Source organism: Acinonyx jubatus, chromosome C1 (assembly GCF_027475565.1).
Source record: "Acinonyx jubatus isolate Ajub_Pintada_27869175 chromosome C1, VMU_Ajub_asm_v1.0, whole genome shotgun sequence".
Lineage (NCBI taxonomy): Eukaryota > Metazoa > Chordata > Mammalia > Carnivora > Felidae > Acinonyx > Acinonyx jubatus.
Genome location: NC_069381.1, coordinates 93253501 through 93273258, shown reverse-complemented (window position 1 = coordinate 93273258; position 19758 = coordinate 93253501). Strand labels below are relative to the sequence as shown.

The following is a 19758-nucleotide window of genomic DNA, read 5'->3' as shown; positions in this document are numbered from 1 at the left end:
GCAATCTGGAAGAATTGGACAAATTCCTAGAAACTCACAAAATACCAAAACTGAAACAGAAAGAAATAGAAAATTTGAACAGACTCATAACCGGCAAAGAAATTGAATCAGTAATAAAAAATCTCTGAATGAACAAAAGTCCAGGGCCAGATGACTTCCCAGGGGAATTTTACCAGACACTTAAAGAAGAGTTAATACCTATTCCCCTTGAAACTGTTTGAAAAAATAGAAATGTAAGAAAAACTGCTAAACTCATCTATGAAGCCAGCATTACCTTGATTCCAAAACCAGACAAAGACCCCACTTAAAAGCAGAATTACAGGCCAGTATCCTGTTAGCCATTTCTATGTCTTCTTCTCAAAAATTTTCAGGTCATTTGACCATTTGAGTGTTGGTTTCAGCTATTGAGTTGTATGAATTCTTTGCCTATTATGGATATTAGCCCTTTAACAGATATATAATTTGCAGTTATTTTCTCTCATTGCACGGATTGCCTTTTCATTTTTGTGATTGTTTCCTTTGTTGTGCAGAAGCATTTTAGCTTGATATAATCCCAGTTGTTAAATTTTGCTTTTATTGCTTTACTTTTGATGTCATGTTCAAAAACTCATTGCCAAGACTATTTTCAAGGAGTTTTCTCCTATATTCTAGGAGTTTTGTGGTTTCAAGTCTTATGTTTAAGTTTATAATCTACTTTGAGTTAATTTTTGTAAGTGCTTTAAAATATTGATCTAATTTTATTCTTCCACATGCAGTTTTCCAGTTTTCCAAAACCATTTCTTGAATAGACTATCCTTTCCCAGTTGCATATTATAAGCTTCCTTATCAGATACTAGTTGATTGTATATGTACATATATAAGAGGGTTTATTTCTGTGCTATGTTGTTTCATTTGTCTATGTGCTATTTTTTGCCAGTACTATACTGTTTTGATTACTATAGCTTTTACCATAGTTTAAAATGATGAAGTGTACTGACTAGCTTTTCTTTTCTTTCTTGGGATTGTTTTGACTCTTCAGGGTCTTCTTTGATTCCCCTACAAATTTTAGAACTGTTTTTTCTATTTTTGTAAAAAATGCCATTAGACTTTTGGTAGGAATTGCATTGAATCTAGATAGCTGTAGGTAATATGGACATTTAAACAATATTGACTCTTTTTGTCCATGAACATAGACTATCTTTCCATTTATTTGTGTTGTCTTCAATTTCTTTTATCAATGTCTTATAGTTTTCTGCACATAGATGTTTTACCTCCTTGTTTAATTTATTCCTAAATAATTTATTGTTGTTGATGCTGTGGTAAATGATATTGCTTTCTTAATTTATTTTTCAGACATTTTGTTGTTAGTGTATAGAAACTCAAGTTATTTCTCTAGGTTAATTTTGTACCCTGCTACATTATTGAATTTATTTGTTCTAGAAGTGTTTTGGTGGAAAGCAGGAGGCATCACAATCCCAGACTTTAGCCTCTACTACAAAGCTGTAATCATCAAGACGGGATGGTATTGGCACAAAAACAGACACGTAGACCAATGGAATAGACTAGAAACCCCAGAACTAGACCCACAAACGTATGGCCAACTAATCTTTGACAAAGCATGAAAGAATATCCAATGGAAAAAAGACAGTCTCTTTAACAAATGGTGCTGGGAGAACTGGACAGCAACATGCAGAAGGTTGAAACTAGACCACTTTCTCACACCATTCACAAAAATAAACTCAAAATGGATAAAGGACCTGAAATGTGAGACAGGAAACCATCAAAACCCTAGAGAAGAAAGCAGGAAAAGACCTCTCTGACCTCAGTCGTCACAATTTCTTACTTGACACATCCCCAAAGGCAAGGGAATTAAAAGCAAAAATCAATTACTGGGATCTCATGAAGATAAAAAGCTTCTGCACAGCAAAGGAAACAACCAACAAAACTAAAAGGCAACCAACAGAATGGGAAAAGATACTTGCAAATGACATATCGGACAAAGGGCTAGTATCCAAAATCTATAAAGAGATCACCAAACTCCACACCCGAAAAACAAATAACCCAGTGAAGAAATGGGCAGAAGACGTGAATAGACACTTCTCTAAAGAAGACATCCAGATGGCCAACAGGCACATGAAAAGATACTCAAAGTTGCTCCTCATCAGGGAAATACAAATCAAAACCACACTCAGATATCACCTCATGCCAGTCAGAGTGGCCAAAATGAACAAATCAGGAGACTATAGATGCTGGAGAGGATGTGGAGAAACGGGAACCCTCTTGCACTGTTGGTGGGAATGCAAACTGGTGCAGCCACTCTGGAAAACAGTGTGGAGGTTCCTCAGAAAATTAAAAATAGACCTACCCTATGACCCAGCAGTAGCACTGCTAGGAATTTACCCAAGGGATACAGGAGTACTGATGCATAGGGGCACTTATACCCCAATGTTTATAGCAGCACTCTCAACAATAGCCAAATTATGGAAAGAGCCTAAATGTCCATCAACTGATGAATGGATAAAGAAATTGTGGTTTATATACAGAATGGAGTACTATGTGGCAATGAGAAAGAATGAAATATGGCCCTTTGTAGCAACGTGGATGGAACTGGAGAGTGTGATGCTAAGTGAAATAAGCCATACAGAGAAAGACAGATACCATATGTTTTCACTCTTATGTGGATCCTGAGAAACTTAACAGAAACCCATGGCGGAGGGGAAGGGGAAAAAAAACAAAACAAAAAAGAGGTTAGAGTGGGAGAGAGCCAATGCATAAGAGTCTCTTAAAAACTGAGAACAAACTGAGGGTTGATGGGGGGTGGGAGGGAGGGGGTGGGTGGGTGATGGGTATTGAGGAGGGCACCTTTTGGGATGAGCACTGGGTGTTGTATGGAAACCAATTTGACAATAAATTTCAAAAAAAAAAGTGTTTTGGTAGTCTTTAGGATTTTCCACATATAAGATCATATCATCTGCAAACAAAGACAGGTACACTTCTTTATGATTTGTATGCCTTTTATTTCTCCTTCTCCTCCTTCCCCCTCCTCTTCCCCCTCCTCCTCCTTCCCCTCCTGTTCCCCTCCTTTCCCTCCTCTTCCCTCTGCTCCCCCTCTTCCTTCTCCTCTTCTTCCTGATTACTGCTGTGGCTAGAACTTCAAGTGCTATGTTAAATAGGGGTGATGAGAGTAGGTGTCCTTGTCTTGTTCCTGATCTTAGAAGAAAAGCTTTCAACCTTACACTGTTGAGTATAATGTTAGCTGTGGGTTTGTCATATATAGTTGTCCTTATAAGGTATTTTCCTTCTGTACCTAATTTGCTTAGGATTTTTATCATCAACTGATGTTGTATTTTGTCAAATACTTTTTCTGCATCTACTAAGGTAATCATGATTTTTATCTTCCATTTATATTGTATATTACATTAATTTATTTACATTTGTTGAGCCACCCTTGAAACCCAGTAATAAATCCCACCTGATCATGGTGTGGGAATATTCTGATGTGCTGTTGAAATCAATGTGATAATATTTTGTTGATAATTTTCGCATTGATGTTCATCAGGGATATTGATCTGTAAGGGATTTTTATATTATTGTAGTGTCTTTATCTGCCTTTGGTTTCAGAGTAGTATTAGCCTTGTAAAATAAATTTGGGAGTGTCTTCTCTTTTTCAAGTTTTGGAAAAGTTTGAGAAGGGTCAGTGTTAATTCTTTGAATAATTGGTAGACTTCACAAGGGAAGCCATCTGGTCTTGGGTTTTACTTTGTTGGGTTGTTTTTTATTACTGATTCAATCTTCTAACTCATTATTGGTCAGTTTATATTTCCTATTTCCTCATGATGCTGGTAGGTTTATGTTTCTAGAAATTCATTCATTTCTTGCAGGTTGTCCAATTTGTTAATATATAATTGTTCATAATAGTCTATTATCAACCTTTGTATTTCTGTGGTATTTATTATAACTACTCTTTCATTTGTAATTTTATTTATTTGAGTCCTCTTTTTTTTCTTGCCAAGTCTAGTTAAAGGTTTTTTAGTTTTGTTTATCTTTTAAAAGAAACAACCCTTTGTTTTATATTTTCTTTTCTCTATTTCATTTATTTCTGCTCTGAGCTTTGTTATTTTCTTCCTTCTTCTAATTTTGGGCTTAGTTTGTTCTTTTTCTAGTTCCTTGCAGTATAAAGTTAGATTGTTTGAGATCTTTTTTTAAATGTAGGCATTTATTATTATAACTTTCCCTCTTACAACTTCTTTTGCTGCATGCCTTAAGTTTTATTATGTTTTATTTTCTTTTTCCTTTGCCTCAAGATATTGTTTGGTTTTGCTTTTGATTGCTTTGATCTGTTGTTCAGGAGCATATTGTTTAATTTCTACATATTTGCGATTTTTTTAGGTTGTGGTCAGAAGAGACACTCAATCTTTTTAAATTTTCTGAAACGTGTGTTTTGACCTAACACATGATCTACTCGAGAATATTCTTTGTGCACTTAATGCTCTGTATAAATCTGTTAAGTCCAGTTCATCTAAAGTATAGGTCAATCTAACACTTCCTTATTGATATTCTGTCTGGATGACCTATCCATTGTTGAAAGTGAAGTATTGAAGTCCTCTACTATTCTCATGTTATTGTTTATTTCTCTTCCGATGTAAGTTTTTACTTAATATATTTAGATTCTCTGATGTTGGGTGCATCTATATAATCTATATACATATAATATATGTAATATATATATATATAATCTGTATATATACATGTATATATAATCTATATACATGTATATATACATCTATATACAATCAATATAATCTCTTGGTGAATTGACATCTTTATCATTATATAATGAGATACCTTGTCACCTATTACAGATTCTCATTTAAAATCTATTTTGTCTGATAGAAGTATAACTATGGCTGCTCTGTTTTGGTTTGCATTTGTATAAAATACTTTTTTCCAATCCTTCATTATGAGCCTATTGTGTACTTAAAATTAAGTGAGTCTCTTGTTTTCAGGATACTGTTGGGTATTGTTTTTTAAATCCACTGAGCTACTCTTTAACTTTGATTGGAGAACTTAACCCATTTACACTTACAGTAATTTTTGATAGTGAAGCTCTTTCTAATACCAACTTACTGTTTTCTGGCTGTCTGTAGTTCTTTTGTTCCTATCATCCTGTCTCATTTTCTTTCTATTTGCACTGATGATTTTTCATAGCGGTATCCTTTTTTTTAAGTTTATTTATTTATCTTGAGAGAGAGAGTGTGTGCACAGGGAAGGGGCAGAGAGGGAGACAATCTGCACTGTCAGCACAGAGCCCAACATGGAGCTTGATCCCACAAACTATGAAATCATGACCTGAGCCAAAATCAGGAGTTAGGTGCTTACCCCGCTGAGCCACTGAGCACCCCCATAGTGGTGTGCTTTGATTCCCTTCTCTTTATCTTGTATCTATAATAGATTTTTTTCCTGTGTGGTTACCTGAGTCTCACATAAACATTTATAGTTATAACAGTTTAAGTTGATAGCAAGTTAACTTCAATCACATACAAAAACTCTACCCTTCTCTCCTTCTCCCAGTGTTTTTGTTTTTGATATCACAGTTTGCATCTTCTTATATTGTGTATCCATTAAAAATTGTAGCTATAGCTATTTTAGTACTTTTGTACTTTAGTTAGTTAAGTGTACTAGAGTTAAGTGATTAACATATCATCATATTATAGCATTGGAGTATTCCCATTTTGACTATATACTTACCCTTATCAGTGTGTTTTATAGTTTCATGTTTTTATGTTACTGATAGCTTCCGATCATTTCAGGTTAAAGGACTTCTTTCAGCATTTCCTGAAATGCAGATCTGGTGGTGATAACTCCTTTAACTTTTGTTTTCTGGATAGTCTTTATTTTCTTTTATTTCTGATATCTTTGCTAAATAAAGTATTCTTGGTTGGCAGGTTTTTTTTAATTAATTAATTATCAGTTTGAATATATCCTCCCATTCTCTTCTGGCCTGTATGATTTCTGCTGAGAATTCCACTAGTAGCTTTATGGGAGTTCTCTTGTAAGTGACAATCTTCTTTTCTCTTGCTACCTTCAATATTCTCTTTGTCTTTGATTTTTTAAAGTTTATTTGTTTTTTGTTTTTGTTTTGAGAGAGACAGAGACAGCATGATTGAGGGAGAGGCAGAGAAAAATGGAGAGAAAGAATCCCAACTAGGCTCCTCACTGCCAGCACAGAGCCTGATGTAGGGCTCAAACTCATGAAACTGTGAGATCATGATCTGAGCTCAAATCAAGAATCAGACGCTTAACCAAATGAGCCACACAGGTGCCCCTCTTTGATTTTTGACAGTTGTATTATAATGTGTATTGGAGAAGATCTCTTTGGTTGAATTTGGGAACCTATAAGCTTCATGAATTTGGATGGCCAAATTTCTCACCACTTTTGGGAAATTCTCAGCTCTTATTTAAATAAGCTTTTTGCTCATTTCTTCCACTCTTCCCCTTCTGAGTCTCCAATAATGCAGTTTCCCTTAACAACATCCATAAGTCCCATAGGCTTTCTTCACTTCTTTTCACTTTTTAAACTTTTTTCGCTTCTGACTGGATAGTTTCAAATGTTTTCTAGTTCACTGATTCTTCTGTTTGGTCCTGTTTGCTGTTGAAGCTCTCTATTAAACTCTTTAGTTCAGTCTTTGTATTCTTCACTTCTAGAGTTCTGTTTGGTTCTTTTTTTATGTTCTCTTTTTGCTTTTTATTGTTTGTTTTCTATCTCATTTTGCTCTTTTATTGTTTTCCTGATATAGTTAAGTTGTATATCTATGTTCTTTTGTAGCCCTCTGATCATCTTTAAAATAATTATTTTGAGGGGCGCCTGGGTGGCTCAGTCGGTTGAGCGTCTGACTTTGGCTCAGGTCATGATCTCATGGTTCATGGGTTCGAGCCCTACATCAGGCTCTGTGCTGACAGCTTAGAACCTGGAGCCTGCTTCGAATCCTGTGTCTCCCTCTCTTTCTGCTCCTCCCCCGCTCATGCTCTGTCCCTCTCTCCTTCAAAGATAAAAAAACAAATTAAAATAATTATTTTGAATTGTTTGTCAGGCAATTTATGTATTTCTGTTTCTTTGGGGTCAGTTACTAGAAGTTGACTGTGTTCTTTTAGGGATGGTGTGTTTCCCTGACTTTTGTAATGCCTTTATCTTTACATATCTTTACATACCTCCACATATTTGAAGAAGCATTCACCTCTACCATACTTTAGGGACTGACTTCAGTAAAGAAAGACCTTCCCCTGTGGGTGGGGGCACAATAGAGAGTGCTGTAGGTAGTGACCCCAGATAGTGACACAGAGTGCCACATGCAGAAGTGTGTGCTGGCTCCTAGACTGGGGTAGATGTGATGTCTCATTGACTCAGGCTGCTGGAATCCACAACATCAACAAATACGTGGTTCTTCATAAGTTCTGTGTGGGGGGGGGTCTGCAGTAGCTACAAGTGTTCCTTGTATCCTTAGTATTGCCTCCTGGTCTAGCTGCTATAGGCCATAGCAGGTGGGGGTTATAGTTGGAGTTGTCTTATGCACACACTCGGCTATGTAATGGCAGGAGTAGTTGCAGACATACATGAATTGGCAAGGTGTTGGGCAAGGAGCAAGGGCTGAGGTCAACTTCAGTCACACTTGCAGCTATGGGGGCTCTGGCTGTGGGTGTGCACTTCTGTGGCTACTGGGTCTTGCCACAGGTGTGCATATGGCAGTGGAAGTTGGTAATTGGAGTCAAGTTGGATTAGTGCAGGTGCACAGCTGCATGGGTTAGCTGTATTTGAGCACAGCAATACAGGCCAGTGACAGGAGATGGGACCAGTCTGGGTCCACAAACAGCTATGTAGGCCGTGGCTGTTGGCATTTGCTCCTGTGGATCCAGGGTCTTGCCATGGGTATGCACATGGCAATGTAGTCTGGTGATGGCAGCCAGGCCAGTGACATGTATAGCTGTATAATTGTACAACTGGAAGGGCTAGTCTCAAATGTGCCCATGGTGGTAGGGTCAGCTGTCATGGTCTAGGCTGACATCTTGCCATCACAGAGACTATGGGCTACCAGTGTGGTTCATGGGATCTAGTGGGAATGGGGGAAGGGGTCCAAGAGGGATTTGGGCAGCTAGAATTTGCAAATGCAAAAATCTATGGGGTGAAAACTCTGAGTCAAAAATGGTGGGGGTGTTTGAGGTAGCTGTGCTAGACATTGGTTTCTTCAGCAACACAACCTGCTGAGGTCCTTTGCTGAGCAGGCCACTGGGAACACTTTGTGGCTTCTACTAGTAGCCTCTGCCCATTCCCATACATATTGGGAATTTTGGTAAACCATTTTTTCCCTATGAGCCTCAGCCTTATAAGTTTCATGTCTTGCCAACACACAACAGAGGCTACATTTCCTTAGCAGGGATCTATTCAAAATGATATAGAAGTGGAGAAACAGTAACCCTCTTGCACAGTTGGTGGGAATGCAAACTGGTGTGGCCACTCTGGAAAACAGTGTGGAGGTTCCTCAAAAAATTAAAAATAGAATTACCCTAGAACTCAGCAATAGCACTACTAGGAATTTATCCAAAGGATACAGGAGTACTGATTCATATGGGCACATTAACCCCAATGTGTATAGCAGTGCTTTCAACAATAACTAAATTGTGAAAAGAGCCCAAATGTCCATCAACTAATGAATGGATAAAGAAGATGTGGTATATGTATACAAGGGAATACTATTCAGTGATCAAAAAGAATGAAATCTTGCCATTTGCAATAATGTGGATGGAACTAGAATGTATTATGCTGAGTGAAATAGGTCAAAGAAAGACAAATGTATGATTTCACTCATATGTGGAACTTGAGAAGTTTAACAGAAGACCATGGGGGAAGGGAAGGGGAAAAATAGTTACAAACAGAGAGGGAGGCAAACCGTGAGGAACTCTAAATGCAAAGAACAAACTGAGGGTTGATGGGGGGGTGGGGAAGGAATGGTTGATGGGTATTGAGGAAAGCACTTGTTGGGAGGAGCACTGGGTGTTGTATGTGAGTGATGAATCACAGGAATCTACCCCCAAAGCCAAGAGCACACTGTATACACTGTATGTTAGCTAATTTGACAATAAATTATATTAAAAAACAAACAAAAACCCAAAATGATATAGGAATAGTGAAACAGCTGTCAATACACTTCTTCTGCAGGAGGAAAGTTAGCCGTAGTTCTTGCAGCAGTCCACACAAGCATACAGGAGCTAGTTTCTCTGTCTCCCCAGGTATCAGCTCATGTGTGAAAAATACGACTCACATTGAGTTAAGAATCATCCTGGTTTTCAAAACTCATGCCCCTCCAAAGCATATAGCTCCTGTTAGAGATGTCACTTTTTTGCTCCAGATATTGAAAAATTGTTTTTCTCTTTTTTTCCCCTTAATAAGTCTTGCTAGAAGAGTCATTGTTTTATTAAACTTCTGGCTTTGTTTATTTTCTCTATTATGTGTCTGTTTTCTGTTCACTGATTGTTGCTCTTTATCATTGCCTTTCTTCTATTTTTCTTTAGATTTAATTGGCTTTCTTTCTCCTTTTCTGAGTGTGGAATTGTAGACTTCACTTTCTTCTCTTAAAACAGGTATGTTTAAAGCTTTACATTTTCCTCCTAAACTATGCTTAAATGTGTCTCCCAAATTTCGAAATTGTTTTTCTTATTAAACTTACAATAGTTTCTACTTTCACTGTGAGTTCTTCTTTGAACTAGTGGTCATTTGCAATATGTTGCTTAATTTTGAAATGTTTACACTTTTTATTTTTTTTAAGTTTGAATTAAATTCCAGTTGACTAACATACAGTGTAATATTAGTTTCAGGTGTACAATATGGTGATGCTTCACTTCCATACAACACCCAGTCCTCAACATAAGTGTACACCTTAATCCCCATCACCTATTTCACCCATCCCTACACCACCTCCCCACTGGTAACCATCATTTTGTTGTCTAGTGTTAAGAGTCTGTTTCTTGGGTTTTTTTTTCTCTCTCTCCCCACCTTTACTCTTTTGTTTTGTCTCTTAAATTTCATATATGAGTGACACCATATGGTATTTGTCTCTCTCTGACTTATTTCGCTTAGTATAATAGTCTCTCGCTCCATCCATGTCACTGCAAATGGGAAAATGTCATTCTTTTTTACAGTTGAGTAATATTCCACTGTGTATATATACAACAACTTCTTTATCCATTCATCAGTTCCTGAACACTCGGGCTGTTTCCATAATTTGACTCTTGGAAATAATGTTGCTGTAAGCATTGAAGTTCATGTATCCCTTTGAATTAGTATTTTTGTGTGCTTTTATATTTCCTTAAGCAGTCCACTATATTTTTTTCAAGTTTTTATTTAAATTCTAGTTAGTTAACATAGAGTGTTATATTAGTTTCAGGAGTAGAATTAAAAAGTTGTCTCATTGTCATTGATTTGTAGCTTAATTTCACACACAGACAGGCTGGAAACATATCAACAAAATCAGCTGGTGTATGTTCATATATAATGACTCTCTCTCTACTGGAGTGTGACTAATGTCCTATGCTGTCATCTACTGACAACGGATGGGAATGCAAGCATATTTTTTTATTATTGGAGTAAAATTTGTAAAGAACATAAGTTTCAGGTGTACAGCATTAAAATTCAATACCTGTATACACTACAAAGTGATCACCACAAAAAGTCTAGTTACCATCTATTACCATAAATATACCCCCTTTACCCATTTTGCCCACCCTCAACACAGTTCCCCTCTGGTAATCATCAAGCAGTTCTCTGTATCTGAGTTTGTTTTTATATTATTTGTCTTTTATTTGGGTTTTTTTTTTAGATTCCATACAGTAATGAAATCATGTGGTATTTGTCCTCCATCTGACTTATTTCACTTAGTTTAATACCCTCAAGGCCCATCCGTTTATACAGAATGAACTTCTTATGCTGCCATTCTGAACCCCTCTCCCTGGAGTGCAAACATTTCTTAAATGATTTCAAGTAATCAACTTTTTAAAAAACTTAAGCCAAGAGACTATGAACAAAACTTTTTTGAGTGACTAAGACTGCTTTCAGACTGAATAAAACCCCTAATATGCTGATGGTATATGAAAAAAATTCTTTTACTGAAAAGAGTGAAAAACTATTATTTTTGTTATCTGATGTAAACTTACACTTGATCCCTAGGATACAAAGATCTATGGGAACTTTAAAAACTAATTGGCTGGTTCTGCCCTGCAGCCAGGCTGCAGGCCTGTGAGGCTCCTCACTGCCGCAGGTAAGATTTACTTGAGATTTATGTAAGTAGGGGGCTCCTGTTCTGATGTAGGTGGAGTGGTTGAGCTGGAGACTTGAGAGCATGGCTCCCAACGAGGCTGTCTGCTGCCCAAGAAGAGTCGTGGTGGGAGCTGGTGTGTGAAATCCAACATGGTGGAGAAGTAGGGGGACTTGAAGTTCCCTCGTCCCTCAAACACAGCAGTCTAGAGGCCAGAGGACTTTGACTTCCAAGAGTCTGGGCTGCAGAGTGACAGAGATGTCTCCAGGGGCCGATGGGGACAACCTGGTAGGCTATATGTGCATGATTGTGAACTCAGAAAGATAAAATGGGTGGTGTAAGCACAGAGGGGAGGGATCCCCCTTCTGCAGAGAGGCAAAGGGAAGAGAAAGAGAGGCTGTGGAAGTGCAGGACTGTGTTTATACAAGAGAAAAACCATGGACAGGGGGTCAGAAAAACAACGGAGAAAGATCCAATCTCTAACTGTGGGGCTTTCTCTGGACTGGGGCTGGCTGTCCAGTTTGCACACCTGGGGAGGAGGGGAGCCTGCCCCGGGCTCAGTAGCTGGTTCAGAAGTGCAGTTTACAGTGGGAGAAAGCAACCCCCTCCCTTGAGTGCTGTGGGAAGAAGGTATATAACCATTCAAAGGACAAAGGACCATGCCTGTGCCCACCAGTAAGGGGCCATTTATTGGCAGGGTGGAGTGGCACTTCCCTGGAATTGGGGTGCGTGGAGCAGGATCCTTTAGAACATCTGGGTTTGAATCCCAGATGAGCTCCAGGGAGGTGCGGGAGACTGTGGAGCCAAAGAACAAAACAAAACAAACAAACAAACAAACAAAAAATGGGCCTATTTGTGCTTGCACAGCACTGGAGGGCTGCCTGAACAGAGTTCAGGACAGAGTTCAGGATTGGGTTTGGGACACCCAATCTGGGGAGGAGAGACTGGGTGTCACCATTTTTCTCCCCATCATCAACAAAGTGGTGCTTCAGGGAATGGACAGCAGACCCACGGTGGAGGCAGGACCTGCCTACACCAAACCACTCCCTTCAGCACCTGTTAAGTGGATATCTACCTGATGCTGACCAACCAGACAGCCCCTCCTCCAGACCAGCACTGCCACCGGTTCCAAGGCCCCAAGTGTTTTTGCATTTTCTAATTTAATTTGGGTATATATATATATATTTTTTTCTTCCTTTTATCCTTTGTATTTCTTCCCTCCTCCAGTCTGGTTATTCTGGTTGTTGGTTTGTTTAAGCAGACATATTTAATCTATTCTCTTTATACCTATTCTATATCTCCTTCTTTCCTTTCCCCTCTCTCTCTCTGGATTAAGCCATATGGTTTCTCTGCCTAGTCAATTTTCTTTTCCTTTCTTTTTCCCTACCCTTGTCATTTCTCTCTTTGTATGGGATGAGGCCTCTTCCACCAACACTTCACTCCCTCCCTCATTTTTTTTTTGGTTTGTTTACGCGGTTTTTTTGTTTTTAATTTTTTTTTCCAGGGCTACTTCAACGAACAAATCAAAGCACACCTGGTAGAGGGCCCAAAACATCACTACGAGTAGGGAGAAAAAGCAACCAGAGTTCAAACAAGAGAGAGCACATAACACATTCCAAAAACATCTCCTGAAGGGCCAGGTCCTTGACAGTGTATGACCCCTCTTTAATATAGTAGTGCTCGCACATAACAAGCTTTTAAAACACATAAGGGACAGAAAACTAACCAAAATGATGAAACAGAAGAATTCTCCTCAAAAGAAATTCCAAGAAGAAATGACAGCTAAAGAATTGATCAAAACAGATATAAACAATATATCTGTTCAAGAATTTAGAATAATAGTCATAAGATTAATCACTGGGCTTGAAAAAAACATAGAACACAACAGAGAATCTATTCTTGCAGAGATCAAGAAACCATGAATTAAAAAATGTTGTAAATGAGGTGCAAAATAAACTAGATGTGGTGGCAGCAAGGATTGGAGAGGCAGAGGAGGATAATAAGTGAAATAGAAGATAAAACTATGGAAAAAGGTGAAGCTGGGAAAAGAGACAAAAAAATTCTAGAGCATGAGGAGAGACTTAGAGAACTAAGTGATTCAATGAAACATAATAATATCTGTATCATAGGAGTCCCAGAAGAAGAAGGAGAGAAAGGGGTGGAAGGTGTACTTGAACAAATCATAGCTGAGAACTTCCCCAATCTGGGGAAAGAAACAGACATTGAAATCCAGGAGGCAGAGAGAACTCCCTTCAGACATAACAAGAATCAATTTTCTGCATGGCATGTCATAGTGAAACTGACAAAATACAAAGGTAAAGAGAGAATTCTGAAAGCAGCTAGGGACAAATGGGCCTTAACCTACATGGGTAGACACATAAGGGTAGTAGCAGACCTATCTTCTGAAACTCGGCAGGCCAGAAGGGAGTGGCAGGAAATATTCAATATGCTGAATAGGAAAATATGCAGCCAAGAATCCTTTATCCATCAAGCCTGTCATTCAGAATAGAAGGAGAGATAAAGGTTTTTCCAGACAAACAAAAACTGAAGGAGTTCATCACCACTAAATCAGCCCTACAGGAGATCCTAAGGGGGACTCTGTGAGTGGAATGTTGCAAAGACCACAAAGGGACAGAGACATCACTACAAGCATGAAACCTACAGATAACACAATGAAACTAAATCCATATCTTTCAATAATAACGCTGAATGTAAATGGACTAAATGTTCCAATCAAAAGACTTAGGGTATCAGAATGGATTAAAAAACAAGACCCATCTATTTGCTGTCTACAAGAGACCCATTTTAGACCTGAGAACACCTTTACACTGAAAGTTAGGGGATGGAGAATCATCTATCATGCTACTGGAAGTCAAAAGAAAGCTGGAGTAGCCATACTTATATCAGACAAACTAGATTTTAAAGTAAAGACTGTAACAAAAGATGAAGAAGGACATTATATCATAATTATGGGGTCTATCCATCAAGAACTAAACGATAAATGATTATGCATCCAATTTGAAAGCACCCAAATATATAAAACAATTACAAACATAAGCAATCTTATTGATAAGAACACAGTAATTTCATGTGACTTTAATACTTCACTTACAACAATGGACAGATCATCTAGGCAGAAATATTAATAAACAATGGCCCTGAATGGACCAGATGTAGTTGACAGATATATGCAGAACTTTTCATCCAAAAGCAGCAAAATACACATTCTTCTAGAGTGCACATGGAACATTCTCCAACATAGATCACATACTGGGTCACAAAACAGCCCTCAATAAATATAAAAGAACTGAGATCATACCATGCACATTTTCAGATCACAATGCTATGAAACTTGAAATCAACCACACGAAAATACTTGGAAAACCTCCAAATGCATGGAGGTTAAAGAAAATCCTACTAAAGCATGAATGGGTCAACCAGGCAATTAAATAAGAGATTTAAAAGTATATGGAAAAATATGAAAATGAAAACATGACAGTCCAAACCCCTTGGAATGCAGCAAAGGCAGTTCTAAGAGGAAAATACATTGCAACCCAGGCCTATCTCAAAAACAAGAAAAATCCCAAATATAAACTCTAATAGCACACTTAAGGAACTAGAAGCAGAGCAGCAAAGGAGCCCCAAGAACAGCAGAAGAAGAGAAATAATAAGGATTAGAGCAGAAATAAACAATATAGAATCCTCCCCACCAAAAAAACACAAAAAACAAAACAAACAAACAAACAAACAAAAACAGTAGTACAGATCATTGAAACTAAGAGCTGGTTTTTAAAAAAAAATCAACAAAATTGATAAACACCTGGCCAGACTTCTCAAAAAGAAAAGAAAGAGTACCCAAATAGATAAATCACAAATGAAAATGGATTTATTACAACCAATCCCTCAGAAATACAAGCAATTATCAGGGAATGCTGTGAAAAATTATATGCAAACAAACTGGACAACCTGGAAGAAATGGACAAATTCCTGGACACCCACACACTACCAAAACTCAAACAGGAAGAAGTAGAAAATTTGAACAAACCCATAACTAGTGAAGAAATTGAATCAGTTGTCAAAAAATCTCCCAACAAATAAGAGTCCTGGGCCAGATGGCTTCCCAGGGAAGTTCTACCAGACATTTATAACAGAGTTAATACCTACACTTCTCAAGCTTCTCTTCCAAAAAATACAAACAGAAGGAAAGCTACCAGACTCATTCTATGAATCCAGCATTGCCTTGATTCCCAAACTAGACAGAGACCCCACAAAAAAGAGAATTACAGGCCAATATCCCTGATGAACATGGATGCAAAACTTTTCAACAAGATACTAGCAAATCAAATTCAACAGTGTCTAAAAATAATTATTCACCATGATCAAGTGGGATTCATTCCTGGGCTGCAGGGCTGGTTCAATATTTGCAAATCAATCAATGTAACACATCATATTAATAAAAGAAAGGATAAGAACCATATCCTGTCAATAGATGCAAAAAAAAAAAAAAAGCATTTGATAAAATACAGCTTCCTTAATAAAAACCCTCAAGAAAGTCAGGATAAAGGAACATACCTAAACATCATAAAAGCCATTTATGAAAAGCTCACAGCTAATATCATCCTTCATGGGAAAAACTGAGAGCTTTCCCCTGAGATCAGGAATACTGCAGGGATGTCCACTCTCACCACTATTGTTTAACATAGTGTTGGAAGTCCTAGCATCAGCAATATGACAACAAAATGAAATAACAGGAATCCAAATTGGCAAAGAATAAGTCAAATTTTCACTTTTTGCAGACGACATGATACTCTGCATGGAAAACCCAAAGACTCCACCAAAAAGCTGGTAGAACCGATACATGAATTCAGCAAATTTGCAGGATACAAAATCAATGTACAGAAATTGGTTGCCTTTCTATACACCAATAATGAAGCAACAGAAAGAGAAATAAAGAAACTGATCCCATTCACAATTGCACCAAGAACCATAAAATACCTACGAATAAAGCTAACCAAAGATGTAAAAGATCTGTATGCTGAAAACTATAGAAAACTTATGAAGGAAATTGAAGAAGACACAAAGAAATGAAAAAACATTCCATGCTCATGGATTGGAAGAGTAAATATTGTTAAAATGTCAATACTACCCAAAGCAGTCTACACATTCAGTGCAATCCAAATCACAATTGCACTAGCATTCTTCTTAAGGCTGAAAAAACAATTCTAAAATTTGTATGGAACCACAAAAGACCCCGAATAGCCAAACTGATGTTGAAAAAGAAAACCAAAGTGGCAGGTATCACGATCCCAGACTTTAGCCTCTACTACAAAGCTGTAGTCATCAAGACAGTGTGGTATTGGCACAAAAGCAGACACCAAGACCAGAGAATCCAGAATTGGACCCACAAATGTATAGCCAACTAATCTTTAACAAAGCAGGAAAGAGTATCCAATGGAAAAAACACAGCCTCTTTAACAAATGGTGCTGGGAGAACTGGACAGCAACATGCAGAAGAATGAAACTAGACCACTTTCTTACACCATACACAAAAATAAACTCAAAATGGATGAAAGACCTAAAGGTGAGACAGGAAACCATAAAAACCCTAGGGGATAAAACAGGCAACAACCTCTTTGACCTCAACCGCAGCGATTTCTTGCTCGACACATCTCCAAAGGCAAGGGAATTAAAAGCAAAAATGAACTATTGGGACCTCATAAAAATAAAAATCTTCTGCATTGCAAAGTAAACAATCAATAATACTAAAAAGTAACCAACAGAATGGGAAAAGATATTTGCAGGTGACATATCAGATTTTAAAGGGTTAGTATGCAAAATTTTCAACACCTGAAAAACAAATAATCTAGTGAAGAAATGGGCAGAAGACATGAATAGACACTTTTCCAAAGAAGACATCCAGATGGCCAATAGACACATGAAAAGATGCTCAGCGTCGCTCCTCATCAGGGAAATACAAATCAAAACCACACTGAGATACCAGTCAGAGTGGCCAAAATGAACCAATCAGGAAACAACAGATGCTGGCAAGGATGTGGAAAAATGGGAACCCTCTTGCACTGCTGGTGGGAATGCAAACTGGTGCAGCCACTCTGGAGAAGTGTGGGGGTTCCTCAAAAAATTAAAAATAGGACTATCCTACGATCCAGCAATAGCACTACTTGGAATTTATCCAAAGGATAGAGAAGTGCTGATTCATAGGGGCACATTAACTCCAATGTTTATGGCAGCACTTTCAGCAATAGCCAAATTATGGAAATAGCCTAAATGTCCATCAACTGATGAATAGATAAAGAAGATGTGGCTTATATATACAATGGAATACTACTTGGCAATGAGAAAGAATGAAATCCTGCCATTTGCAGCAAGGTAGATGGAACTGGAGGACATTATGCTAAGTGAAGTAAGTAAGTCAGTCAGAGAGACAAATATCATGTTTTCACTCATATGGAACTCGTGAAACTTAACAGAAGACCATGGGGGAAGGAAGGGGAAAAAATAGTTACAAACAGGGAGTGAGGCAAACCATATGATACTCTTAAATACAAAGAACAAACTGAAGGTTGATGGGAGAGGTAGGGGAGAGGGGAAAATGGGTTGTGGGCATTGAGGAGGGTACTTGTTGGGATGAGCTCTGGGTGTTGTATGCAAGCAATGTATCATGGGAATCTACCCACAAAACCTAGAGCACACTGTACACACTGTATGTTAGTCAATAAAGCATATTAAAAATAAATAAAGAAAAAATAAGAAAACAAGAAAGAAATATATAAAAATAAATATAAATAAAATAAAAAATAAATAAAAATAAATCAACAAACATTAAAAAATGAAATAAAAAATAAAAATAAAAAATAATTGGCTGGGGGCACCTGGGTGGCTGCTTGAGCATCAACTTCAGTTCATATCAGGATCTCAAGGTTCATGAGTTGGAGCCCCTCATTGGATTTGCTGCTGTCAAGTGTGGAGCCTGCTTCAGATTCTCTATCTCCCTCTTTCTCTGCCCCTCCCCAGCTCATGGTCTCTCTCTCTCTCAAAAAAAGAAATAAACCTTTAAAAAAAAAAAAACTAATTGGGATAATGGGGGCTTCAAACAATCCCAGATCCAGAGCACAACATGTTGTTTTTCAACTTTTGTCTATTTATTAACAAGAAAACTGTTCACATCCAGTGTCATAATTGATGACCTCTAACCTGTGTACTTTTGAGGACAGTGACCCTCAACAGCTCTGCCTTGAGAAGTGAAACAAAATCATTTATGAACTGTACTACACATAGTGTTACAAATGACAGTAAATTGCACACAATCAACTTTTTAAAAATATGAATTAGAGAAGATTAAAAATTATCTAATCTTTTATTCATTCATGTAAAAACATTTTTTAAAAAGGGAAGTACAAAGAGTGTGCAACAATGGAAGATATGCCTGGAAAGTTCTGCTTTGGTGATAGTACATCTCAGAAAAACACTCATCTAGGACATGGCCAGTTTTCAGGTGAGAACGTGAATGAATGGATTTCAATCAGAATAAAATGGTTGATATGTGTTTGTGACACAAAGTTTTCATTTGAATTAAGAACAAGAATGCATGCTGAGGATCACAATGGATGGACCATATTATAGAGTTTCTGATATTTTTCCTCCAGATCTACTTCCTACTCTTCCCCTGGGTCTGACTTAGAGATTGACTATTATAGACTGGATGTTTGTGTCTCCCCAACAATTCGTATGTTGAAATCCTAGCCACTAATATGATGGTACTAGGAAGTGAGACCTTTGGGTGGTGATTATGTTTTGAGAGTGGAGGCCTTGTGAGTGGAATCAGTGTCCTTATAAAGGAGACTGCAAAGTGCTCCCTCACCCCTTCTGCCATGACACAGCATGAAGACAGCCATCTATGAACCAGGAAATGGCTCATACCAGACATCAAATCTGCTGGTGCCTTGATCTTGGATTTCCCAGCCTCCAGAACTGTAAGAAGTCAGTTTCTAGGTTTATATGCCACACAGTCCATGGTATTTTGTAGTGGCAACATGAACAAACTAGACAATGCCCTTATAAAATGGGCTGTAGAGAGCTCTCTTATTCCTTCCACCATGTGAGAATGCAGCGTGAAGACAGCCATCTATGAAACAGGAAGCAGCTCTCACCACACATCAAATCTGCTAGTGCCTTGATCTTGGACTTCTCAGCCTCCAGACTATGAGAAATAAATTTCTGTTGTTTATAAACCCCCCACCCCCCAAAAAAACCTAATTGGCTAAAGAAAAGTCCAACTGGTTGGGACACCTGGGTGGCTCAGTCAGTTAAGCATCAGCTTCAGCTCAGGTCATGATCTCACAGTTTGTGAGTTCCAGCCCCGTGTCAGGCTCTGTGCTGACAGCTTAGAGCCTGGAGCCTGCTTCAGATTCTGTGTCCCCCTCTCTCCCTGACCCTCCCCCATTCACACTCTGTCTCT

The 19758-nt window shown here is 38.0% G+C and overlaps 1 protein-coding gene across 2 annotated transcripts in view; it reads left to right on the top strand.

Annotated features, from left to right (window-relative positions):
* DRAM2 (DNA damage regulated autophagy modulator 2) overlaps positions 1–18112 on the top strand; it is a 113007-nt gene extending 94895 nt beyond the window's left edge. Inside the window, exons 15-18 of one of the 2 annotated variants that reach the window (XM_053214595.1) lie at positions 9544–9612; positions 9841–9956; positions 11195–11285; positions 12787–18112. The gene's annotated coding sequence lies outside the window, so the exon portion shown is untranslated. The remainder of the gene's footprint in view (positions 1–9543; positions 9613–9840; positions 9957–11194; positions 11286–12786) is intronic. The other variant, XM_053214598.1, reaches the window with a different exon arrangement.
* The last annotated feature ends 1646 nt before the right edge of the window (positions 18113–19758 follow it).